The 23072-nt window shown below is 50.0% G+C and overlaps 14 non-coding genes and 22 pseudogenes across 14 annotated transcripts; all 36 read right to left on the minus strand.

The window, feature by feature from the left end:
- Positions 1-332: 332 nt before the first annotated feature.
- LOC142561430 (5S ribosomal RNA) lies at positions 333-451 on the minus strand (annotated as a pseudogene).
- Positions 452-975: 524 nt separating this feature from the next.
- Positions 976-1094, minus strand: LOC142561092 (5S ribosomal RNA). Its single transcript, XR_012823622.1, has one exon. It is a non-coding gene; the product is annotated as a 5S ribosomal RNA (ribosomal RNA).
- A 527-nt stretch (positions 1095-1621) lies between these two features.
- LOC142562012 (5S ribosomal RNA) lies at positions 1622-1740 on the minus strand (annotated as a pseudogene).
- A 525-nt stretch (positions 1741-2265) lies between these two features.
- Positions 2266-2384, minus strand: LOC142561755 (5S ribosomal RNA; annotated as a pseudogene).
- Positions 2385-2908: 524 nt separating this feature from the next.
- On the minus strand, positions 2909-3027 carry LOC142562702 (5S ribosomal RNA). The gene has a single exon (XR_012824019.1). It is a non-coding gene; the product is annotated as a 5S ribosomal RNA (ribosomal RNA).
- A 527-nt stretch (positions 3028-3554) lies between these two features.
- On the minus strand, positions 3555-3673 carry LOC142562325 (5S ribosomal RNA; annotated as a pseudogene).
- A 525-nt stretch (positions 3674-4198) lies between these two features.
- LOC142561930 (5S ribosomal RNA) lies at positions 4199-4316 on the minus strand (annotated as a pseudogene).
- A 525-nt stretch (positions 4317-4841) lies between these two features.
- On the minus strand, positions 4842-4960 carry LOC142561093 (5S ribosomal RNA). The gene has a single exon (XR_012823623.1). It is a non-coding gene; the product is annotated as a 5S ribosomal RNA (ribosomal RNA).
- A 525-nt stretch (positions 4961-5485) lies between these two features.
- Positions 5486-5604, minus strand: LOC142562015 (5S ribosomal RNA; annotated as a pseudogene).
- A 525-nt stretch (positions 5605-6129) lies between these two features.
- On the minus strand, positions 6130-6248 carry LOC142561757 (5S ribosomal RNA; annotated as a pseudogene).
- A 524-nt stretch (positions 6249-6772) lies between these two features.
- Positions 6773-6891, minus strand: LOC142562714 (5S ribosomal RNA). Its single transcript, XR_012824030.1, has one exon. It is a non-coding gene; the product is annotated as a 5S ribosomal RNA (ribosomal RNA).
- Positions 6892-7418: 527 nt separating this feature from the next.
- On the minus strand, positions 7419-7537 carry LOC142562326 (5S ribosomal RNA; annotated as a pseudogene).
- A 525-nt stretch (positions 7538-8062) lies between these two features.
- On the minus strand, positions 8063-8180 carry LOC142561931 (5S ribosomal RNA; annotated as a pseudogene).
- A 525-nt stretch (positions 8181-8705) lies between these two features.
- On the minus strand, positions 8706-8824 carry LOC142562726 (5S ribosomal RNA). Its single transcript, XR_012824041.1, has one exon. It is a non-coding gene; the product is annotated as a 5S ribosomal RNA (ribosomal RNA).
- Positions 8825-9349: 525 nt separating this feature from the next.
- Positions 9350-9468, minus strand: LOC142562665 (5S ribosomal RNA). The gene has a single exon (XR_012823984.1). It is a non-coding gene; the product is annotated as a 5S ribosomal RNA (ribosomal RNA).
- Positions 9469-9992: 524 nt separating this feature from the next.
- On the minus strand, positions 9993-10111 carry LOC142562737 (5S ribosomal RNA). The gene has a single exon (XR_012824052.1). It is a non-coding gene; the product is annotated as a 5S ribosomal RNA (ribosomal RNA).
- Positions 10112-10639: 528 nt separating this feature from the next.
- On the minus strand, positions 10640-10758 carry LOC142562543 (5S ribosomal RNA; annotated as a pseudogene).
- Positions 10759-11282: 524 nt separating this feature from the next.
- LOC142561933 (5S ribosomal RNA) lies at positions 11283-11400 on the minus strand (annotated as a pseudogene).
- Positions 11401-11925: 525 nt separating this feature from the next.
- Positions 11926-12044, minus strand: LOC142561094 (5S ribosomal RNA). Its single transcript, XR_012823624.1, has one exon. It is a non-coding gene; the product is annotated as a 5S ribosomal RNA (ribosomal RNA).
- Positions 12045-12569: 525 nt separating this feature from the next.
- On the minus strand, positions 12570-12688 carry LOC142562016 (5S ribosomal RNA; annotated as a pseudogene).
- A 527-nt stretch (positions 12689-13215) lies between these two features.
- On the minus strand, positions 13216-13334 carry LOC142561758 (5S ribosomal RNA; annotated as a pseudogene).
- Positions 13335-13858: 524 nt separating this feature from the next.
- Positions 13859-13977, minus strand: LOC142562749 (5S ribosomal RNA). Its single transcript, XR_012824063.1, has one exon. It is a non-coding gene; the product is annotated as a 5S ribosomal RNA (ribosomal RNA).
- Positions 13978-14504: 527 nt separating this feature from the next.
- On the minus strand, positions 14505-14623 carry LOC142562327 (5S ribosomal RNA; annotated as a pseudogene).
- A 523-nt stretch (positions 14624-15146) lies between these two features.
- LOC142561934 (5S ribosomal RNA) lies at positions 15147-15264 on the minus strand (annotated as a pseudogene).
- Positions 15265-15789: 525 nt separating this feature from the next.
- LOC142562159 (5S ribosomal RNA) lies at positions 15790-15908 on the minus strand (annotated as a pseudogene).
- A 525-nt stretch (positions 15909-16433) lies between these two features.
- Positions 16434-16552, minus strand: LOC142562137 (5S ribosomal RNA). The gene has a single exon (XR_012823866.1). It is a non-coding gene; the product is annotated as a 5S ribosomal RNA (ribosomal RNA).
- Positions 16553-17073: 521 nt separating this feature from the next.
- On the minus strand, positions 17074-17192 carry LOC142562779 (5S ribosomal RNA). Its single transcript, XR_012824092.1, has one exon. It is a non-coding gene; the product is annotated as a 5S ribosomal RNA (ribosomal RNA).
- Positions 17193-17716: 524 nt separating this feature from the next.
- LOC142562696 (5S ribosomal RNA) lies at positions 17717-17835 on the minus strand. The gene has a single exon (XR_012824013.1). It is a non-coding gene; the product is annotated as a 5S ribosomal RNA (ribosomal RNA).
- Positions 17836-18360: 525 nt separating this feature from the next.
- Positions 18361-18479, minus strand: LOC142562795 (5S ribosomal RNA). The gene has a single exon (XR_012824107.1). It is a non-coding gene; the product is annotated as a 5S ribosomal RNA (ribosomal RNA).
- Positions 18480-19003: 524 nt separating this feature from the next.
- LOC142561462 (5S ribosomal RNA) lies at positions 19004-19122 on the minus strand (annotated as a pseudogene).
- A 526-nt stretch (positions 19123-19648) lies between these two features.
- LOC142561463 (5S ribosomal RNA) lies at positions 19649-19767 on the minus strand (annotated as a pseudogene).
- Positions 19768-20292: 525 nt separating this feature from the next.
- LOC142562106 (5S ribosomal RNA) lies at positions 20293-20411 on the minus strand (annotated as a pseudogene).
- A 524-nt stretch (positions 20412-20935) lies between these two features.
- LOC142561976 (5S ribosomal RNA) lies at positions 20936-21054 on the minus strand (annotated as a pseudogene).
- A 525-nt stretch (positions 21055-21579) lies between these two features.
- On the minus strand, positions 21580-21698 carry LOC142561465 (5S ribosomal RNA; annotated as a pseudogene).
- Positions 21699-22223: 525 nt separating this feature from the next.
- Positions 22224-22342, minus strand: LOC142562107 (5S ribosomal RNA; annotated as a pseudogene).
- A 525-nt stretch (positions 22343-22867) lies between these two features.
- On the minus strand, positions 22868-22986 carry LOC142562750 (5S ribosomal RNA). The gene has a single exon (XR_012824064.1). It is a non-coding gene; the product is annotated as a 5S ribosomal RNA (ribosomal RNA).
- Between the last annotated feature and the right edge of the window lie 86 nt (positions 22987-23072).

Genomic DNA, 23072 nt, shown 5'->3' on the forward strand with positions numbered 1-23072 from the left:
GCTCACAAAAACAAGAGGGCGAGCGCCACAATTTGCGCGCGTTGCAGCCCACAAGGTGCCACTTTATTGATGCGTTGTCATTGAGCTGTATGCGGGTGTGATAAGTAAGCGGTTAGATGCTTGTGCGACTAAATTTTGCATCATTACGTATACCGCTTACCACCGTCATCATTCCGTGTACAATATCGTGTAGTGGCCTGAATATTGTTGGTGTTACACTTCGGCTTTGGCTCTACCAGAAGGCTCCAGTTGAACGTAAGTTACAGTAAATGCAAGAAGCAAGAAGCAAATGCAAGTCACAGAAGCACGCAATAAAAAAGCAAAAAGAACGGTGCCATCAGCACTCGCTGTTCCCAGGTGGTCTCCCTCCCAAGTACTGACCGAGCCCAATGCTGCTTAGCTTCGGGGATCGGACGAGAACCGGCGTATTCAGCAAGGTATGGCCGATGGCGAGAATGTGCTGTTTACGACTGCACCTGTATCGTGCTGCTATATTGTGCAGTCGCCGAATGTATTGCTACAGCATACAGCACGTACGCGGCAGTCTTTCCGGGAACAATACACGCACGCGTCGTGTACGTTGATCACTCCGTTTGTGGTTGTTCCCTGCATGCGTGCGTGCTAGTGCTCATAAAAACAAGAGGGCGAGCGCCACATTTTGCGCGCGTTGCAGCCCACAAGGTGCCACTTTATTGATGCGTTGTCATTGAGCTGTATGCGGGTGTGATAAGTAAGCGGTTAGAAGCTTGTGCGACTAAATTTTGCATCATTACGTATACCACTTACCACCGTCATCATTCCGCGTACAATATCGTGTAGTGGCCTGAATATTGTTGGTGTTACACTTCGGCGTTGGCTCTACCAGCAGGCTCCAGTTGAACGTAAGTTACAGTAAATGCAACCACCCACACGTTGTGCAAATGAAAAAAAAACAAGACGTCACAGAAGCACGCAATAAAAAAGCAAAAAGAACGGTGCCATCAGCACTCGGTGTTCCCAGGTGGTCTCCCTCCCAAGTACTGACCGAGCCCAATGCTGCTTAGCTTCGGGGACCGGACGAGAACCGGCGTATTCAGCATGGTATGGCCGATGGCGAGAATGTGTTGTTTACGACTGCACCTGTATCGTGCTGCTATGTCGTGCAGTCGCCGAATGTATTGCTACAGCATACAGCACGTACGCGGCAGTCTTTCCGTGAACAATACACGCACGCGTCGTGTACGTTGATCACTCCGTTTGTGGTTGTTCGCTGCATGCGTGCGTGCTATTGCTCACAAAAACAAGAGGGCGAGCGCCACATTTTGCGCGCGTTGCAGCCCGCAACGTGCCACTTTATTGATGCGTTGTCATTGAACTGTATGCGGGTGTGATAAGTAAGCGGTTAGAAGCTTGTGCGACTAAATTTTGCATCATTACGTATACCGCTTACCACCGACATCATTCCGCGTACAATATCGTGTGTTGGCCGGAATATTGTTGGTGTTACACTTCGGCGTTGGCTCTACCAGCAGGCTCCAGTTGAACGTAAGTTACAGTAAATGCAACCACCCACAGGTTGTGCAAATGAAAAAAAAAAAACAAGACGTCACAGAAACACGCAATAAAAAAGCAAAAAGAACGGTGCCATCAGCACTCGGTGTTCCCAGGTGGTCCCCCTCCCAAGTACTGACCGAGCCCAATGCTGAATAGCTTCGGGGATCGGACGAGAACCGGCGTATTCAGCATGGTATGGCCGATGGCGAGAATGTGCTGTTTACGACTGCACCTGTATCGTGCTGCTGTGTTGTGCAGTCACCGAATGTATTGCTACAGCATACAGCACGTACGCGGCAGTCTTTCCGTGAACAATACACGCACGCGTCGTGTACGTTGATCACTCCGTTTGTGGTTGTTCGCTGCATGCGTGCATGCTAGTGCTCACAAAAACAAGAGGGCGAGCGCCACATTTTGCGCGCGTTGCAGCCCACAAGGTGCCACTTTATTGATGCGTTGTCATTGAGCTGTATGCGTTTGTGATAAGTAAGCGGTTAGAAGATTGTGCGACTAAATTTTGCATCATTACGTATACCGCTTACCACCGTCATCATTCCGCGCACAATATCGTGCAGTGGCCTGAATATTGTTGGTGTTACACTTCGGCGTTGGCTCTACCAGCAGTCTCCAGTTGAACCTAAGTTACAGTAAATGCAAACACCCACACGTTGTGCAAATGAAAAAAAAAACAAGACGTCACAGAAGCACGCAATAAAAAAGCAAAAAGAACGGTGGCATCAGCACTCGGTGTTCCCAGGTGGTATCCCTCCCAAGTACTGACCGAGCCCAATGCTGCTTAGCTTCGGGGATCGGACGAGAACCGGCGTATTCAGCATGGTATGGCCGATGGCGAGAATGTGCTGTTTACGACTGCAGCTGTATCGTGCTGCTATGTTGTGCAGTCGCCGAATGTATTGCTACAGCATACAGCACGTACGCGGCAGTCTTTCCGTGAACAATACACGCACGCGTCGTGTACGTTGATCACTCCGTTTGTGGTTGTTCGCTGCATGCGTGCGTGCTAGTGCTCACAAAAACAAGAGGGCGAGCGCCACATTTTGCGCGCGTTGCAGCCCACAAGGTGCCACTTTATTGATGCGTTGTCATTGAGCTGTATGCGGGTGTGATAAGTAAGCGGTTAGAAGCTTGTGCGACTAAATTTTGCAGGATTACGTATACCGCTTAGCACCGTCATCATTCCGCGTACAATATCCTGTAGTGGCCTGAATATTGTTGGTGTTACACTTCGGCGTTGGCTCTACCAGCAGGCTCCAGTTGAACGTAAGTTACAGTAAATGCAACCACCCACACGTTGTGCAAATGAAAAAAAAACAAGACGTCACAGAAGCACGCAATAAAAAAGCAAAAAGAACGGTGCCATCAGCACTCGGTGTTCCCAGGTGGTCTCCCTCCCAAGTACTGACCGAGCCCGATGCTGCTTAGCTTCGGCGATCGGACGAGAACCGGCGTATTCAGCATGGTATGGCCGATGGCGAGAATGTGCTGTTTAGGACTGCACCTGTATCGTGCTGCTATGTTGTGCAGTCGCCGAATGTATTGCTACAGCATACAGCACGTACGCGGCAGTCTTTCCGTGAACAATACACGCACGCGTCGTGTACGTTGATCACTCCGTTTGTGGTTGTTCGCTGCATGCGTGCGTGCTAGAGCTCACAAAAACAAGAGGGCGAGCGCCACATTTTGCGCGCGTTGCAGCCCACAAGGTGCCACTTTATTGATGCGTTGTCATTGAGCTGTATGCGGGTGTGATAAGTAAGCGGTTAGAAGCTTGTGCGACTAAATTTTGCATCATTACGTATACCGCTTACTACCGTCATCATTCCGCGTACAATATCGTGTAGTGGCCTGAATATTGTTGGTGTTACACTTCGGCGTTGGCTCTACCAGCAGGCTCCAGTTGAACGTAAGTTACAGTAAATGCAACCACCCACACGTTGTGCAAATGAAAAAAACAAAACAAGACGTCACAGAAGCACGCAATAAAAAAGCAAAAAGAACGGTGCCATCAGCACTCGGTGTTTCCAGGTGGTCTCCCTCCCAAGTACTGACCGAGCCCAATGCTGCTTAGCTTCGGGTATCGGACGAGAACCGGCGTATTCAGCATGGTATGGCCCATGGCGAGAATGTGCTGTTTACGACTGCACCTGTATCGTGCTGCTATGTTGTGCCGTCGCCGAATGTATTGCTACAGCATACAGCACGTACGCGGCAGTCTTTCCGTGAACAATACACGCACGCGTCGTGTACGTTGATCACTCCGTTTGTGGTTGTTCGCTGCATGCGTGCGTGCTAGTGCTCACAAAAACAAGAGGGCGAGCGCCACATTTTGCGCGCGTTGCAGCCCACAAGGTGCCACTTTATTGATGCGTTGTCATTGAGCTGTATGCGGGTGTGATAAGTAAGCGGTTAGAAGCTTGTGCGACTAAATTTTGCAGGATTACGTATACCGCTTACCACCGTCATCATTCCGCGTACAATATCCTGTAGTGGCCTGAATATTGTTGGTGTTACACTTCGGCGGTGGCTCTACCAGCAGGCTCCAGTTGAACGTAAGTTACAGTAAATGCAACCACCCACACGTTGTGCAAATGAAAAAAAAAACAAGACGTCACAGAAGCACGCAATAAAAAAGCAAAAAGAACGGTGCCATCACACTCGGTGTTCCCAGGTGGTCTCCCTCCCAAGTACTGACCGAGCCCGATGCTGCTTAGCTTCGGCGATCGGACGAGAACCGGCGTATTCAGCATGGTATGGCCGATGGCGAGAATGTGCTGTTTAGGACTGCACCTGTATCGTGCTGCTATGTTGTGCAGTCGCCGAATGTATTGCTACAGCATACAGCACGTACGCGGCAGTCTTTCCGTGAACAATACACGCACGCGTCGTGTACGTTGATCACTCCGTTTGTGGTTGTTCGCTGCATGCGTGCGTGCTAGAGCTCACAAAAACAAGAGGGCGAGCGCCACATTTTGCGCGCGTTGCAGCCCACAAGGTGCCACTTTATTGATGCGTTGTCATTGAGCTGTATGCGGGTGTGATAAGTAAGCGGTTAGAAGCTTGTGCGACTAAATTTTGCATCATTAGGTATACCGCTTACCACCGTCATCATTCCGCGTACAATATCGTGTAGTGGCCTGAATATTGTTGGTGTTACACTTCGGCGTTGGCTCTACCAGCAGGCTCCAGTTGAACGTAAGTTACACTAAATGCAACCACCCACACGTTGTGCAAATGAAAAAAAAAACAAGACGTCACAGAAGCACACAATAAAACAGCAAAAAGAACGGTGCCATCAGCACTCGGTGTTCCCAGGTGGTCTCCCTCCCAAGTACTGACCGAGCCCAATGCTGCTTAGCTTCGGGGACCGGACGAGAACCGGCGTATTCAGCATGGTATGGCCGATGGCGAGAATGTGTTGTTTACGACTGCACCTGTATCGTGCTGCTATGTCGTGCAGTCGCCGAATGTATTGCTACAGCATACAGCACGTACGCGGCAGTCTTTCCGTGAACAATACACGCACGCGTCGTGTACGTTGATCACTCCGTTTGTGGTTGTTCGCTGCATGCGTGCGTGCTATTGCTCACAAAAACAAGAGGGCGAGCGCCACATTTTGCGCGCGTTGCAGCCCGCAACGTGCCACTTTATTGATGCGTTGTCATTGAACTGTATGCGGGTGTGATAAGTAAGCGGTTAGAAGCTTGTGCGACTAAATTTTGCATCATTACGTATACCGCTTACCACCGACATCATTCCGCGTACAATATCGTGTGTTGGCCGGAATATTGTTGGTGTTACACTTCGGCGTTGGCTCTACCAGCAGGCTCCAGTTGAACGTAAGTTACAGTAAATGCAACCACCCACAGGTTGTGCAAATGAAAAAAAAAACAAGACGTCACAGAAACACGCAATAAAAAAGCAAAAAGAACGGTGCCATCAGCACTCGGTGTTCCCAGGTGGTCCCCCTCCCAAGTACTGACCGAGCCCAATGCTGAATAGCTTCGGGGATCGGACGAGAACCGGCGTATTCAGCATGGTATGGCCGATGGCGAGAATGTGCTGTTTACGACTGCACCTGTATCGTGCTGCTGTGTTGTGCAGTCACCGAATGTATTGCTACAGCATACAGCACGTACGCGGCAGTCTTTCCGTGAACAATACACGCACGCGTCGTGTACGTTGATCACTCCGTTTGTGGTTGTTCGCTGCATGCGTGCATGCTAGTGCTCACAAAAACAAGAGGGCGAGCGCCACATTTTGCGCGCGTTGCAGCCCACAAGGTGCCACTTTATTGATGCGTTGTCATTGAGCTGTATGCGTTTGTGATAAGTAAGCGGTTAGAAGATTGTGCGACTAAATTTTGCATCATTACGTATACCGCTTACCACCGTCATCATTCCGCGCACAATATCGTGCAGTGGCCTGAATATTGTTGGTGTTACACTTCGGCGTTGGCTCTACCAGCAGTCTCCAGTTGAACCTAAGTTACAGTAAATGCAAACACCCACACGTTGTGCAAATGAAAAAAAAAACAAGACGTCACAGAAGCACGCAATAAAAAAGCAAAAAGAACGGTGGCATCAGCACTCGGTGTTCCCAGGTGGTATCCCTCCCAAGTACTGACCGAGCCCAATGCTGCTTAGCTTCGGGGATCGGACGAGAACCGGCGTATTCAGCATGGTATGGCCGATGGCGAGAATGTGCTGTTTACGACTGCAGCTGTATCGTGCTGCTATGTTGTGCAGTCGCCGAATGTATTGCTACAGCATACAGCACGTACGCGGCAGTCTTTCCGTGAACAATACACGCACGCGTCGTGTACGTTGATCACTCCGTTTGTGGTTGTTCGCTGCATGCGTGCGTGCTAGTGCTCACAAAAACAAGAGGGCGAGCGCCACATTTTGCGCGCGTTGCAGCCCACAAGGTGCCACTTTATTGATGCGTTGTCATTGAGCTGTATGCGGGTGTGATAAGTAAGCGGTTAGAAGCTTGTGCGACTAAATTTTGCAGGATTACGTATACCGCTTAGCACCGTCATCATTCCGCGTACAATATCCTGTAGTGGCCTGAATATTGTTGGTGTTACACTTCGGCGTTGGCTCTACCAGCAGGCTCCAGTTGAACGTAAGTTACAGTAAATGCAACCACCCACACGTTGTGCAAATGAAAAAAAAACAAGACGTCACAGAAGCACGCAATAAAAAAGCAAAAAGAACGGTGCCATCAGCACTCGGTGTTCCCAGGTGGTCTCCCTCCCAAGTACTGACCGAGCCCGATGCTGCTTAGCTTCGGCGATCGGACGAGAACCGGCGTATTCAGCATGGTATGGCCGATGGCGAGAATGTGCTGTTTAGGACTGCACCTGTATCGTGCTGCTATGTTGTGCAGTCGCCGAATGTATTGCTACAGCATACAGCACGTACGCGGCAGTCTTTCCGTGAACAATACACGCACGCGTCGTGTACGTTGATCACTCCGTTTGTGGTTGTTCGCTGCATGCGTGCGTGCTAAAGCTCACAAAAACAAGAGGGCGAGCGCCACATTTTGCGCGCGTTGCAGCCCACAAGGTGCCACTTTATTGATGCGTTGTCATTGAGCTGTATGCGGGTGTGATAAGTAAGCGGTTAGAAGCTTGTGCGACTAAATTTTGCATCATTACGTATACCGCTTACTACCGTCATCATTCCGCGTACAATATCGTGTAGTGGCCTGAATATTGTTGGTGTTACACTTCGGCGTTGGCTCTACCAGCAGGCTCCAGTTGAACGTAAGTTACAGTAAATGCAACCACCCACACGTTGTGCAAATGAAAAAAACAAAACAAGACGTCACAGAAGCACGCAATAAAAAAGCAAAAAGAACGGTGCCATCAGCACTCGGTGTTTCCAGGTGGTCTCCCTCCCAAGTACTGACCGAGCCCAATGCTGCTTAGCTTCGGGTATCGGACGAGAACCGGCGTATTCAGCATGGTATGGCCCATGGCGAGAATGTGCTGTTTACGACTGCACCTGTATCGTGCTGCTATGTTGTGCAGTCGCCGAATGTATTGCTACAGCATACAGCACGTACGCGGCAGTCTTTCCGTGAACAATACACGCACGCGTCGTGTACGTTGATCACTCCGTTTGTGGTTGTTCGCTGCATGCGTGCGTGCTAGTGCTCACAAAAACAAGAGGGCGAGCGCCACATTTTGCGCGCGTTGCAGCCCACAAGGTGCCACTTTATTGATGCGTTGTCATTGAGCTGTATGCGGGTGTGATAAGTAAGCGGTTAGAAGCTTGTGCGACTAAATTTTGCAGGATTACGTATACCGCTTACCACCGTCATCATTCCGCGTACAATATCCTGTAGTGGCCTGAATATTGTTGGTGTTACACTTCGGCGGTGGCTCTACCAGCAGGCTCCAGTTGAACGTAAGTTACAGTAAATGCAACCACCCACACGTTGTGCAAATGAAAAAAAAAACAAGACGTCACAGAAGCACGCAATAAAAAAGCAAAAAGAACGGTGCCATCACACTCGGTGTTCCCAGGTGGTCTCCCTCCCAAGTACTGACCGAGCCCGATGCTGCTTAGCTTCGGCGATCGGACGAGAACCGGCGTATTCAGCATGGTATGGCCGATGGCGAGAATGTGCTGTTTAGGACTGCACCTGTATCGTGCTGCTATGTTGTGCAGTCGCCGAATGTATTGCTACAGCATACAGCACGTACGCGGCAGTCTTTCCGTGAACAATACACGCACGCGTCGTGTACGTTGATCACTCCGTTTGTGGTTGTTCGCTGCATGCGTGCGTGCTAGAGCTCACAAAAACAAGAGGGCGAGCGCCACATTTTGCGCGCGTTGCAGCCCACAAGGTGCCACTTTATTGATGCGTTGTCATTGAGCTGTATGCGGGTGTGATAAGTAAGCGGTTAGAAGCTTGTGCGACTAAATTTTGCATCATTAGGTATACCGCTTACCACCGTCATCATTCCGCGTACAATATCGTGTAGTGGCCTGAATATTGTTGGTGTTACACTTCGGCGTTGGCTCTACCAGCAGGCTCCAGTTGAACGTAAGTTACACTAAATGCAACCACCCACACGTTGTGCAAATGAAAAAAAAAACAAGACGTCACAGAAGCACACAATAAAACAGCAAAAAGAACGGTGCCATCAGCACTCGGTGTTCCCAGGTGGTCTCCCTCCCAAGTACTGACCGAGCCCGATGCTGCTTAGCTTCGGCGATCGGACGAGAACCGGCGTATTCAGCATGGTATGGCCGATGGCGAGAATGTGCTGTTTAGGACTGCACCTGTATCGTGCTGCTATGTTGTGCAGTCGCCGAATGTATTGCTACAGCATACAGCACGTACGCGGCAGTCTTTCCGTGAACAATACACGCACGCGTCGTGTACGTTGATCACTCCGTTTGTGGTTGTTCGCTGCATGCGTGCGTGCTAGAGCTCACAAAAACAAGAGGGCGAGCGCCACATTTTGCGCGCGTTGCAGCCCACAAGGTGCCACTTTATTGATGCGTTGTCATTGAGCTGTATGCGGGTGTGATAAGTAAGCGGTTAGAAGCTTGTGCGACTAAATTTTGCATCATTAGGTATACCGCTTACCACCGTCATCATTCCGCGTACAATATCGTGTAGTGGCCTGAATATTGTTGGTGTTACACTTCGGCGTTGGCTCTACCAGCAGGCTCCAGTTGAACGTAAGTTACACTAAATGCAACCACCCACACGTTGTGCAAATGAAAAAAAAAACAAGACGTCACAGAAGCACACAATAAAACAGCAAAAAGAACGGTGCCATCAGCACTCGGTGTTCCCAGGTGGTCTCCCTCCCAAGTACTGACCGAGCCCAATGCTGCTTAGCTTCGGGGATCGGACGAGAACCGGCGTATTCAGCATGGTATGGCCGATGGCGAGAATGTGCTGTTTACGACTGCAGCTGTATCGTGCTGCTATGTTGTGCAGTCGCCGAATGTATTGCTACAGCATACAGCACGTACGCGGCAGTCTTTCCGTGAACAATACACGCACGCGTCGTGTACGTTGATCACTCCGTTTGTGGTTGTTCGCTGCATGCGTGCGTGCTAGTGCTCACAAAAACAAGAGGGCGAGCGCCACATTTTGCGCGCGTTGCAGCCCACAAGGTGCCACTTTATTGATGCGTTGTCATTGAGCTGTATGCGGGTGTGATAAGTAAGCGGTTAGAAGCTTGTGCGACTAAATTTTGCAGGATTACGTATACCGCTTAGCACCGTCATCATTCCGCGTACAATATCCTGTAGTGGCCTGAATATTGTTGGTGTTACACTTCGGCGTTGGCTCTACCAGCAGGCTCCAGTTGAACGTAAGTTACAGTAAATGCAACCACCCACACGTTGTGCAAATGAAAAAAAAACAAGACGTCACAGAAGCACGCAATAAAAAAGCAAAAAGAACGGTGCCATCAGCACTCGGTGTTCCCAGGTGGTCTCCCTCCCAAGTACTGACCGAGCCCGATGCTGCTTAGCTTCGGCGATCGGACGAGAACCGGCGTATTCAGCATGGTATGGCCGATGGCGAGAATGTGCTGTTTAGGACTGCACCTGTATCGTGCTGCTATGTTGTGCAGTCGCCGAATGTATTGCTACAGCATACAGCACGTACGCGGCAGTCTTTCCGTGAACAATACACGCACGCGTCGTGTACGTTGATCACTCCGTTTGTGGTTGTTCGCTGCATGCGTGCGTGCTAGAGCTCACAAAAACAAGAGGGCGAGCGCCACATTTTGCGCGCGTTGCAGCCCACAAGGTGCCACTTTATTGATGCGTTGTCATTGAGCTGTATGCGGGTGTGATAAGTAAGCGGTTAGAAGCTTGTGCGACTAAATTTTGCATCATTACGTATACCGCTTACTACCGTCATCATTCCGCGTACAATATCGTGTAGTGGCCTGAATATTGTTGGTGTTACACTTCGGCGTTGGCTCTACCAGCAGGCTCCAGTTGAACGTAAGTTACAGTAAATGCAACCACCCACACGTTGTGCAAATGAAAAAAAACAAAACAAGACGTCACAGAAGCACGCAATAAAAAAGCAAAAAGAACGGTGCCATCAGCACTCGGTGTTTCCAGGTGGTCTCCCTCCCAAGTACTGACGGAGCCCAATGCTGCTTAGCTTCGGGTATCGGACGAGAACCGGCGTATTCAGCATGGTATGGCCCATGGCGAGAATGTGCTGTTTACGACTGCACCTGTATCGTGCTGCTATGTTGTGCAGTCGCCGAATGTATTGCTACAGCATACAGCACGTACGCGGCAGTCTTTCCGTGAACAATACACGCACGCGTCGTGTACGTTGATCACTCCGTTTGTGGTTGTTCGCTGCATGCGTGCGTGCTAGTGCTCACAAAAACAAGAGGGCGAGCGCCACATTTTGCGCGCGTTGCAGCCCACAAGGTGCCACTTTATTGATGCGTTGTCATTGAGCTGTATGCGGGTGTGATAAGTAAGCGGTTAGAAGCTTGTGCGACTAAATTTTGCAGGATTACGTATACCGCTTACCACCGTCATCATTCCGCGTACAATATCCTGTAGTGGCCTGAATATTGTTGGTGTTACACTTCGGCGGTGGCTCTACCAGCAGGCTCCAGTTGAACGTAAGTTACAGTAAATGCAACCACCCACACGTTGTGCAAATGAAAAAAAAACAAGACGTCACAGAAGCACGCAATAAAAAAGCAAAAAGAACGGTGCCATCACACTCGGTGTTCCCAGGTGGTCTCCCTCCCAAGTACTGACCGAGCCCGATGCTGCTTAGCTTCGGCGATCGGACGAGAACCGGCGTATTCAGCATGGTATGGCCGATGGCGAGAATGTGCTGTTTAGGACTGCACCTGTATCGTGCTGCTATGTTGTGCAGTCGCCGAATGTATTGCTACAGCATACAGCACGTACGCGGCAGTCTTTCCGTGAACAATACACGCACGCGTCGTGTACGTTGATCACTCCGTTTGTGGTTGTTCGCTGCATGCGTGCGTGCTAGAGCTCACAAAAACAAGAGGGCGAGCGCCACATTTTGCGCGCGTTGCAGCCCACAAGGTGCCACTTTATTGATGCGTTGTCATTGAGCTGTATGCGGGTGTGATAAGTAAGCGGTTAGAAGCTTGTGCGACTAAATTTTGCATCATTAGGTATACCGCTTACCACCGTCATCATTCCGCGTACAATATCGTGTAGTGGCCTGAATATTGTTGGTGTTACACTTCGGCGTTGGCTCTACCAGCAGGCTCCAGTTGAACGTAAGTTACACTAAATGCAACCACCCACACGTTGTGCAAATGAAAAAAAAAACAAGACGTCACAGAAGCACACAATAAAACAGCAAAAAGAACGGTGCCATCAGCACTCGGTGTTCCCAGGTGGTCTCCCTCCCAAGTACTGACCGAGCCCAATGCTGCTTAGCTTCGGGGACCGGACGAGAACCGGCGTATTCAGCATGGTATGGCCGATGGCGAGAATGTGTTGTTTACGACTGCACCTGTATCGTGCTGCTATGTCGTGCAGTCGCCGAATGTATTGCTACAGCATACAGCACGTACGCGGCAGTCTTTCCGTGAACAATACACGCACGCGTCGTGTACGTTGATCACTCCGTTTGTGGTTGTTCGCTGCATGCGTGCGTGCTATTGCTCACAAAAACAAGAGGGCGAGCGCCACATTTTGCGCGCGTTGCAGCCCGCAACGTGCCACTTTATTGATGCGTTGTCATTGAATTGTATGCGTGTGTGATAAGTAAGCGGTTAGAAGCTTGTGCGACTAAATTTTGCATCATTACGTATACCGCTTACCACCGACATCATTCCGCGTACAATATCGTGTGTTGGCCGGAATATTGTTGGTGTTACACTTCGGCGTTGGCTCTACCAGCAGGCTCCAGTTGAACGTAAGTTACAGTAAATGCAACCACCCACAGGTTGTGCAAATGAAAAAAAAAACAAGACGTCACAGAAACACGCAATAAAAAAGCAAAAAGAACGGTGCCATCAGCACTCGGTGTTCCCAGGTGGTCCCCCTCCCAAGTACTGACCGAGCCCAATGCTGAATAGCTTCGGGGATCGGACGAGAACCGGCGTATTCAGCATGGTATGGCCGATGGCGAGAATGTGCTGTTTACGACTGCACCTGTATCGTGCTGCTGTGTTGTGCAGTCACCGAATGTATTGCTACAGCATACAGCACGTACGCGGCAGTCTTTCCGTGAACAATACACGCACGCGTCGTGTACGTTGATCACTCCGTTTGTGGTTGTTCGCTGCATGCGTGCATGCTAGTGCTCACAAAAACAAGAGGGCGAGCGCCACATTTTGCGCGCGTTGCAGCCCACAAGGTGCCACTTTATTGATGCGTTGTCATTGAGCTGTATGCGTTTGTGATAAGTAAGCGGTTAGAAGATTGTGCGACTAAATTTTGCATCATTACGTATACCGCTTACCACCGTCATCATTCCGCGCACTATATCGTGCAGTGGCCTGAATATTGTTGGTGTTACACTGCGGCGTTGGCTCTACCAGCAGTCTCCAGTTGAACCTAAGTTACAGTAAATGCAAACACCCACACGTTGTGCAAATGAAAAAAAAAAAACAAGACGTCACAGAAGCACGCAATAAAAAAGCAAAAAGAACGGTGGCATCAGCACTCGGTGTTCCCAGGTGGTATCCCTCCCAAGTACTGACCGAGCCCAATGCTGCTTAGCTTCGGGGATCGGACGAGAACCGGCGTATTCAGCATGGTATGGCCGATGGCGAGAATGTGCTGTTTACGACTGCAGCTGTATCGTGCTGCTATGTTGTGCAGTCGCCGAATGTATTGCTACAGCATACAGCACGTACGCGGCAGTCTTTCCGTGAACAATACACGCACGCGTCGTGTACGTTGATCACTCCGTTTGTGGTTGTTCGCTGCATGCGTGCGTGCTAGTGCTCACAAAAACAAGAGGGCGAGCGCCACATTTTGCGCGCGTTGCAGCCCACAAGGTGCCACTTTATTGATGCGTTGTCATTGAGCTGTATGCGGGTGTGATAAGTAAGCGGTTAGAAGCTTGTGCGACTAAATTTTGCAGGATTACGTATACCGCTTAGCACCGTCATCATTCCGCGTACAATATCCTGTAGTGGCCTGAATATTGTTGGTGTTACACTTCGGCGTTGGCTCTACCAGCAGGCTCCAGTTGAACGTAAGTTACAGTAAATGCAACCACCCACACGTTGTGCAAATGAAAAAAAAACAAGACGTCACAGAAGCACGCAATAAAAAAGCAAAAAGAACGGTGCCATCAGCACTCGGTGTTCCCAGGTGGTCTCCCTCCCAAGTACTGACCGAGCCCGATGCTGCTTAGCTTCGGCGATCGGACGAGAACCGGCGTATTCAGCATGGTATGGCCGATGGCGAGAATGTGCTGTTTAGGACTGCACCTGTATCGTGCTGCTATGTTGTGCAGTCGCCGAATGTATTGCTACAGCATACAGCACGTACGCGGCAGTCTTTCCGTGAACAATACACGCACGCGTCGTGTACGTTGATCACTCCGTTTGTGTTTGTTCGCTGCATGCGTGCGTGCTAGAGCTCACAAAAACAAGAGGGCGAGCGCCACATTTTGCGCGCGTTGCAGCCCACAAGGTGCCACTTTATTGATGCGTTGTCATTGAGCTGTATGCGGGTGTGATAAGTAAGCGGTTAGAAGCTTGTGCGACTAAATTTTGCATCATTACGTATACCGCTTACTACCGTCATCATTCCGCGTACAATATCGTGTAGTGGCCTGAATATTGTTGGTGTTACACTTCGGCGTTGGCTCTACCAGCAGGCTCCAGTTGAACGTAAGTTACAGTAAATGCAACCACCCACACGTTGTGCAAATGAAAAAAACAAAACAAGACGTCACAGAAGCACGCAATAAAAAAGCAAAAAGAACGGTGCCATCAGCACTCGGTGTTTCCAGGTGGTCTCCCTCCCAAGTACTGACCGAGCCCAATGCTGCTTAGCTTCGGGTATCGGACGAGAACCGGCGTATTCAGCATGGTATGGCCCATGGCGAGAATGTGCTGTTTACGACTGCACCTGTATCGTGCTGCTATGTTGTGCAGTCGCCGAATGTATTGCTACAGCATACAGCACGTACGCGGCAGTCTTTCCGTGAACAATACACGCACGCGTCGTGTACGTTGATCACTCCGTTTGTGGTTGTTCGCTGCATGCGTGCGTGCTAGTGCTCACAAAAACAAGAGGGCGAGCGCCACATTTTGCGCGCGTTGCAGCCCACAAGGTGCCACTTTATTGATGCGTTGTCATTGAGCTGTATGCGGGTGTGATAAGTAAGCGGTTAGAAGCTTGTGCGACTAAATTTTGCAGGATTACGTATACCGCTTACCACCGTCATCATTCCGCGTACAATATCCTGTAGTGGCCTGAATATTGTTGGTGTTACACTTCGGCGGTGGCTCTACCAGCAGGCTCCAGTTGAACGTAAGTTACAGTAAATGCAACCACCCACACGTTGTGCAAATGAAAAAAAAACAAGACGTCACAGAAGCACGCAATAAAAAGCAAAAAGAACGGTGCCATCACACTCGGTGTTCCCAGGTGGTCTCCCTCCCAAGTACTGACCGAGCCCGATGCTGCTTAGCTTCGGCGATCGGACGAGAACCGGCGTATTCAGCATGGTATGGCCGATGGCGAGAATGTGCTGTTTAGGACTGCACCTGTATCGTGCTGCTATGTTGTGCAGTCGCCGAATGTATTGCTACAGCATACAGCACGTACGCGGCAGTCTTTCCGTGAACAATACACGCACGCGTCGTGTACGTTGATCACTCCGTTTGTGGTTGTTCGCTGCATGCGTGCGTGCTAGTGCTCACAAAAACAAGAGGGCGAGCGCCACATTTTGCGCGCGTTGCAGCCCACAAGGTGCCACTTTATTGATGCGTTGCCATTGAGCTGTATGCGGGTGTGATAAGTAAGCGGTTAGAAGCTTGTGCGACTAAATTTTGCATGATTACGTATACCGCTTACCACCGTCATCATTCCGCGTACAATATCGTGTAGTGGCCTGAATATTGTTGGTGTTACACTTCGGCGTTGGCTCTACCAGCAGGCTCCAGTTGAACGTAAGTTACAGTAAATGCAACCAACCACACGTTGTGCAAATGAAAAAAAAAACAAGACGTCACAGAAGCACGCAATAAAAGAGCAAAAAGAACGGTGGCATCAGCACTCGGTGTTCCCAGGTGGTATCCCTCCCAAGTACTGACCGAACCCAATGCTGCTTAGCTTCGGGGATCGGACGAGAACCGGCGTATTCAGCATGGTATGGCCGATGGCGAGAATGTGCTGTTTACGACTGCACCTGTATCGTGCTGCTATGTTGTGCAGTCGCCGAATGTATTGCTACAGCATACAGCACGTACGCGGCAATCTTTCCGTGAACAATACACGCACGCGTCGTGTACGTTGATCACTCCGTTTGTGGTTGTTCGCTGCATGCGTTCGTGCTAGTGCTCACAAAAACAAGAGGGCGAGCGCCACATTTTGCGCGCGTTGCAGCCCACAAGGTGCCACTTTATTAATGCGTTGTCGTTGAGCTGTATGCGGGTGTGATAAGTAAGCGGTTAGAAGCTTGTGCGACTAAATTTTGCAGGATTACGTATACCGCTTACCACCGTCATCATTCCGCGTACAATATCCTGTAGTGGCCTGAATATTGTTGGTGTTACACTTCGGCGTTGGCTCTACCAGCAGGCTCCAGTTGAACGTAAGTTACAGTAAATGCAACCACCCACACGTTGTGCAAATGAAAAAAAAAACAAGACGTCACAGAAGCACGCAATAAAAAAGCAAAAAGAACGGTGCCATCAGCACTCGGTGTTCCCAGGTGGTCTCCCTCCCAAGTACTGACCGAGCCCAATGCTGCTTAGCTTCGGCGATCGGACGAGAACCGGCGTATTCAGCATGGTATGGCCGATGGCGAGAATGTGCTGTTTAGGACTGCACCTGTATCGTGCTGCTATGTTGTGCAGTCGCAGAATGTATTGCTACAGCATACAGCACGTACGCGGCAGTCTTTCCGTGAACAATACACGCACGCGTCGTGTACGTTGATCACTCCGTTTGTGGTTGTTCGCTGCATGCGTGCGTGCTAGTGCTCACAAAAACAAGAGGGCGAGCGCCACATTTTGCGCGCGTTGCAGCCCACAAGGTGCCACTTTATTGATGCGTTGCCATTGAGCTGTATACGGGTGTGATAAGTAAGCGGTTAGAAGCTTGTGCGACTAAATTTTGCATCATTACGTATACCGCTTACCACCGTCATCATTCCGCGTACAATATCGGGTAGTGGCCTGAATATTGTTGGTGTTACACTTCGCCGTTGGCTCTACCAGTAGGCTCCAGTTGAACGTAAGTTACAGTAAATGCAACCACCCACACGTTGTGCAAATGAAAAAAAAAGGCGTCATAGAAGCAAGTAATAAAAAAGCAAAAAGAACGGTGCCATCAGCACTCGGTGTTCCCAGGTGGTCGCCCTCCCAAGTACTGACCGAGCCCAATGCTGCTTAGCTTCGGGGATCGGACGAGAACCGGCGTATTCAGCATGGTATGGCCGATGGCGAGAATGTGCTGTTTACGACTGCACCTGTATCGTGCTGCTATGTTGTGCAGTCGCCGAATGTATTGCTACAGCATACGGCACGTACGCGGCAGTCTTTCCGTGAACAATACACGCACGCGTCGTGTACGTTGATCACTCCGTTTGTGGTTGTTCGCTGCATGCGTGCGTGCTAGTGCTCACAAAAACAAGAGGGCGAGCGCCACATTTTGCGCGCGTTGCAGCCCACAAGGTGCCACTTTATTGATGCGTTGTCTTTGAGCTGTATGCGGGTGTGGTAAGTAAGCGGTTAGAAGCTTGTGCGACTAAATTTTGCATCATTACGTATACCGCTTACCACAGTCATCATTCCGCGTACAATATCGTGTAGTGGCCTGAATATTGTTGGTGTTACACTTCGGCGTTGGCTCTACCAGCAGGCTCCAATTGAACGTAAGTTACAGTAAATGGAACCACCCACACGTTGTGCAAATGAAAAAAAAACAAGACGTCACAGAAGCACGCAATAAAAAAGCAAAAAGAACGGTGCCATCAGCACTCGGTGTTCCCAGGTGGTCTCCCTCCCAAGTACTGACCGAGCCCAATGCTGCTTAGCTTCGGCGATCGGACGAGAACCGGCGTATTCAGCATGGTATGGCCGATGGCGAGAATGTGCTGTTTAGGACTGCACCTGTATCGTGCTGCTATGTTGTGCAGTCGCAGAATGTATTGCTACAGCATACAGCACGTACGCGGCAGTCTTTCCGTGAACAATACACGCACGCGTCGTGTACGTTGATCACTCCGTTTGTGGTTGTTCCCTGCATGCGTGCGTGCTAGTGCTCACAAAAACAAGAGGGCGAGCGCCACATTTTGCGCGCGTTGCAGCCCACAAGGTGCCACTTTATTGATGCGTTGCCATTGAGCTGTATACGGGTGTGATAAGTAAGCGGTTAGAAGCTTGTGCGACTAAATTTTGCATCATTACGTATACCGCTTACCACCGTCATCATTCCGCGTACAATATCGTGTAGTGGCCTGAATATTGTTGGTGTTACACTTCGGCGTTGGCTCTACCAGCAGGCTCCAGTTGAACGTAAGTTAAAGTAAATGCAACCACCCACACGTTGTGCAAATGAAAAAAAAAACAAGACGTCACAGAAGCACGCAATAAAAAAGCAAAGAGAACGGTGCCATCAGCACTCGGTGTTCCCAGGTGGTCTCCCTCCCAAGTACTGACCGAGCCCAATGCTGCTTAGCTTCGGAGATCGGACGAGAACCGGCGTATTCAGCATGGTATGGCCGATGGCGAGAATGTGCTGTTTACGACTGCACCTGTATCGTGCTGCTATGTTGTGCAGTCGCCGAATGTATTGCTACAGCATACAGCACGTACGCGGCAGTCTTTTCGTGAACAATACACGCACCCGTCGTGTACGTTGATCACTCCGTTTGTGGTTGTCCGCTGCATGCGTGCGTGCTAGTGCTCACAAAAACAAGAGGGCGAGCGCCACATTTTGCGCGCGTTGCAGCCCACAAGGTGCCACTTTATTGATGCGTTGCCATTGAGCTGCATGCGGGTGTGATAAGTAAGCGGTTAAAAGCTTGTGCGACTAAATTTTGCATCATTACGTATACCGCTTACCAGCGTCATCATTCCGCGTACAATATCGTGTAGTGGCCTGAATATTGTTGGTGTTACACTTCGGCGTTGGCTCTACCAGCAGGCTCCAGTTGAAAGTAAGTTACAGTAAATGCAACCACCCACACGTTGTGCAAATGAAAAAAAAACAAGACCTCAAAGAAGCACGCAATAAAAAAGCAAAAAGAACGGTGCCATCAGCACTCGGTGTTCCCAGGTGGTCTCCCTCCCAAGTAATGACCGAGCCCAATGCTGCTTAGCTTCGGGGATCGGACGAGAACCGGCGTATTCAGCATGGTATGGCCGATGGCGAGAATGTGCTGTTTACGACTGCACCTGTATCGTGCTGCTATGTTGTGCAGTCGCCGAATGTATTGCTACAGCATACAGCACGTACGCGGCAGTCATTCCGTGAACAATACACGCACGCGTCGTGTACGTTGATCACTCCGTTTGTGGTTGTTCGCTGCATGCCTGCGTGCTAGTGCTCACAAAAACAAGAGGGCGAGCTCCACATTTTGCGCGCGTTGCAGCCCACAAGGTGCCACTTTATTGATGCGTTGTGATTGAGCTGTATGCGGGTGTGATAAGTAAGCGGTTAGAAGCTTGCGCGACTAAATTTTGCATCATTACGTATACCGTTTACCACCGTCATCATTCCGCGTACAATATCGTGTTGTGGCCCGAATATTGTTGGTGTTACGCTTCGGCGTTGGCTCTACCAGCAGGCTCCAGTTGAACGTAAGTTACAGTAAATGCAACCACCCACACGTTGTGCAAATGAAAAAAAAAAACAAGACCTCAAAGAAGCACGCAATAAAAAAGCAAAAAGAACGGTGCCATCAGCACTCGGTGTTCCCAGGTGGTCTCCCTCCCAAGTAATGACCGAGCCCAATGCTGCTTAGCTTCGGGGATCGGACGAGAACCGGCGTATTCAGCATGGTATGGCCGATGGCGAGAATGTGCTGTTTACGACTGCACCTGTATCGTGCTGCTATGTCGTGCAGTCGCCGAATGTATTGCTACAGCATACAGCACGTACGCGGCAGTCTTTCCGTGAACAATACACGCACGCGTCGTGTACGTTGATCACTCCGTTTGTGGTTGTTCGCTGCATGCGTGCGTGCTAGTGCTCACAAAAACAAGAGGGCGAGCGCCACATTTTGCGCGCGTTGCAGCCCACAAGGTGCCACTTTATTGATGCGTTGCCATTGAGCTGAATGCGGGTGTGATAAGTAAGCGGTTAGAAGCTTGTGCGACTAAATTTTGCATCATTACGTATACCGCTTACCAGCGTCATCATTCCGCGTACAATATCGTGTAGCGGCCTGAATATTGTTGGTGTTAGACTTCGGCGTTGGCTCTACCAGCAGGCTCCAGTTGAACATAAGTTACAGTAAATGCAACCACCCACACGTTGTGCAAATGAAAAAAAAAACAAGACGTCACAGAAGCACGCAATAAAAAAGCAAAAAGAACGGTGCCATCAGCACTCGGTGTTCCCAGGTGGTCTCCGTCCCAAGTACTGACCGAGCCCAATGCTGCTTAGCTTCGAGGATCAGACGAGAACCGGTGTATTCAGCATGGTATGGCCGATGGCGAGAATGTGCTGTTTACGACTGCACCTGTATCGTGCTGCTATGTTGTGCAGTCGCCAAATGTATTGCTACAGCATACAGCACGTACGCGGCAGTCTTTCCGTGAACAATACACGCACCCGTCGTGCACGTTGATCACTCCGTTTGTGGTTGTTCGCTGCATGCGTGCGTGCTAGTGCTCACAAAAACAAGAGGGCGAGCGCCACATTTTGCGCGCGTTGCAGCCCACAAGGTGCCACTTTATTGATGCGTTGTCATTGAGCTGTATACGGGTGTGATAAGTAAGCGGTTAGAAGCTTGTGCGACTAAATTTTGCATCATTACGTATACCGCTTACCAGCGTCATCATTCCGCGTACAATATCGTGTAGTGGCCTGAATATTGTTGGTGTTACACTTCGGCGTTGGCTCTACCAGCAGGCTCCAGTTGAAAGTAAGTTACAGTAAATGCAACCACCCACACGTTGTGCAAATGAAAAAAAAACAAGACCTCAAAGAAGCACGCAATAAAAAAGCAAAAAGAACGGTGCCATCAGCACTCGGTGTTCCCAGGTGGTCTCCCTCCCAAGTAATGACCGAGCCCAATGCTGCTTAGCTTCGGGGAACGGACGAGAACCGGCGTATTCAGCATGGTATGGCCGATGGCGAGAATGTGCTGTTTACGACTGCACCTGTATCGTGCTGCTATGTTGTGCAGTCGCCGAATGTATTGCTACAGCATACAGCACGTACGCGGCAGTCATTCCGTGAACAATACACGCACGCGTCGTGTACGTTGATCACTCCGTTTGTGGTTGTTCGCTGCATGCCTGCGTGCTAGTGCTCACAAAAACAAGAGGGCGAGCTCCACATTTTGCGCGCGTTGCAGCCCACAAGGTGCCACTTTATTGATGCGTTGTGATTGAGCTGTATGCGGGTGTGATAAGTAAGCGGTTAGAAGCTTGCGCGACTAAATTTTGCATCATTACGTATACCGTTTACCACCGTCATCATTCCGCGTACAATATCGTGTTGTGGCCCGAATATTGTTGGTGTTACGCTTCGGCGTTGGCTCTACCAGCAGGCTCCAGTTGAACGTAAGTTACAGTAAATGCAACCACCCACACGTTGTGCAAATGAAAAAAAAAACAAGACCTCAAAGAAGCACGCAATAAAAAAGCAAAAAGAACGGTGCCATCAGCACTCGGTGTTCCCAGGTGGTCTCCCTCCCAAGTAATGACCGAGCCCAATGCTGCTTAGCTTCGGGGATCGGACGAGAACCGGCGTATTCAGCATGGTATGGCCGATGGCGAGAATGTGCTGTTTACGACTGCACCTGTATCGTGCTGCTATGTCGTGCAGTCGCCGAATGTATTGCTACAGCATACAGCACGTACGCGGCAGTCTTTCCGTGAACAATACACGCACGCGTCGTGTACGTTGATCACTCCGTTTGTGGTTGTTCGCTGCATGCGTGCGTGCTAGTGCTCACAAAAACAAGAGGGCGAGCGCCACATTTTGCGCGCGTTGCAGCCCACAAGGTGCCACTTTATTGATGCGTTGCCATTGAGCTGAATGCGGGTGTGATAAGTAAGCGGTTAGAAGCTTGTGCGACTAAATTTTGCATCATTACGTATACCGCTTACCAGCGTCATCATTCCGCGTACAATATCGTGTAGCGGCCTGAATATTGTTGGTGTTAGACTTCGGCGTTGGCTCTACCAGCAGGCTCCAGTTGAACATAAGTTACAGTAAATGCAACCACCCACACGTTGTGCAAATGAAAAAAAAAACAAGACGTCACAGAAGCACGCAATAAAAAAGCAAAAAGAACGGTGCCATCAGCACTCGGTGTTCCCAGGTGGTCTCCGTCCCAAGTACTGACCGAGCCCAATGCTGCTTAGCTTCGAGGATCAGACGAGAACCGGTGTATTCAGCATGGTATGGCCGATGGCGAGAATGTGCTGTTTACGACTGCACCTGTATCGTGCTGCTATGTTGTGCAGTCGCCAAATGTATTGCTACAGCATACAGCACGTACGCGGCAGTCTTTCCGTGAACAATACACGCACCCGTCGTGCACGTTGATCACTCCGTTTGTGGTTGTTCGCTGCATGCGTGCGTGCTAGTGCTCACAAAAACAAGAGGGCGAGCGCCACATTTTGCGCGCGTTGCAGCCCACAAGGTGCCACTTTATTGATGCGTTGTCATTGAGCTGTATACGGGTGTGATAAGTAAGCGGTTAGAAGCTTGTGCGACTAAATTTTGCATCATTACGTATACCGCTTACCACCGTCATCATTCCGCGTACAATATCGTGTAGTGGCCTGAATATTGTTAGTGTTACACATCGGTTTTGGCTCTACCAGCAGGCTCCAGTTGAACGTAAGTTACAGTAAATGCAACCACCCACACGTTGTGCAAATGAAAAAAAAAATAAGACGTCACAGAAGCACGCAATAAAAAAGCAAAAAGAACGGTGCCATCAGCACTCGGAGTTCCCAGGTGGTCTCCCTCCCAAGTACTGACCGAGCCCAATGCTGCTTAGCTTCGGGGATCGGACGAGAACCGGCGTATTCAGCATGGTATGGCCGATGGCGAGAATGTGCTGTTTACGACTGCACCTGTATCGTGCTGCTATGTTGTGCAGTCGCCGAATGTATTGCTACAGCATACAGCACGTAC

Source organism: Dermacentor variabilis, chromosome 10, assembly GCF_050947875.1.
Source record: "Dermacentor variabilis isolate Ectoservices chromosome 10, ASM5094787v1, whole genome shotgun sequence".
In the NCBI taxonomy this organism is placed as follows: Eukaryota; Metazoa; Arthropoda; class Arachnida; order Ixodida; family Ixodidae; genus Dermacentor; species Dermacentor variabilis.